Here is a 381-nt window from a genome sequence, read left to right as displayed (position 1 = left end):
CCCACCCCCCCCGGGTGTTGGGTCTGTTGAGTGTTTGTGTTAGGGCTGGCACACGGTGGTGCCTTGGGGTGGGGCATCCAGGGGGGAGGTATTTGGGGGGGGGCACCTTGGGGAGGGGGAGATCCTGGGGGGGGGCACTTCTGGGAAGGGGACCTAGGAGAGCACCTAAAAGGGGAGGGGGAGTTTGGGGGGGGGTCACATTGGGGAGGGGGAGGCCCTGGGGTGGGGGGCACCTAAAAGGGGAGGGTGACACCTGGGTGGGGAGCAGGTGGGGGGGCAGCTGAAGGGGGGGGGTCGTTTTATCGGTGTGGGGCATCGCTGTGGAGTGACGCCGCCTCTGCCCCCCAGGCTGGTTTTCGGGATGCTGTACCCCGCCTACGC

Source organism: Oxyura jamaicensis (genome assembly GCF_011077185.1).
Source record: "Oxyura jamaicensis isolate SHBP4307 breed ruddy duck chromosome 22 unlocalized genomic scaffold, BPBGC_Ojam_1.0 oxy22_random_OJ163, whole genome shotgun sequence".
NCBI classification, from domain to species: domain Eukaryota; kingdom Metazoa; phylum Chordata; class Aves; order Anseriformes; family Anatidae; genus Oxyura; species Oxyura jamaicensis.
The sequence above is the reverse complement of the archived record's forward strand: the minus strand, read 5'-3'. Positions refer to the sequence as shown.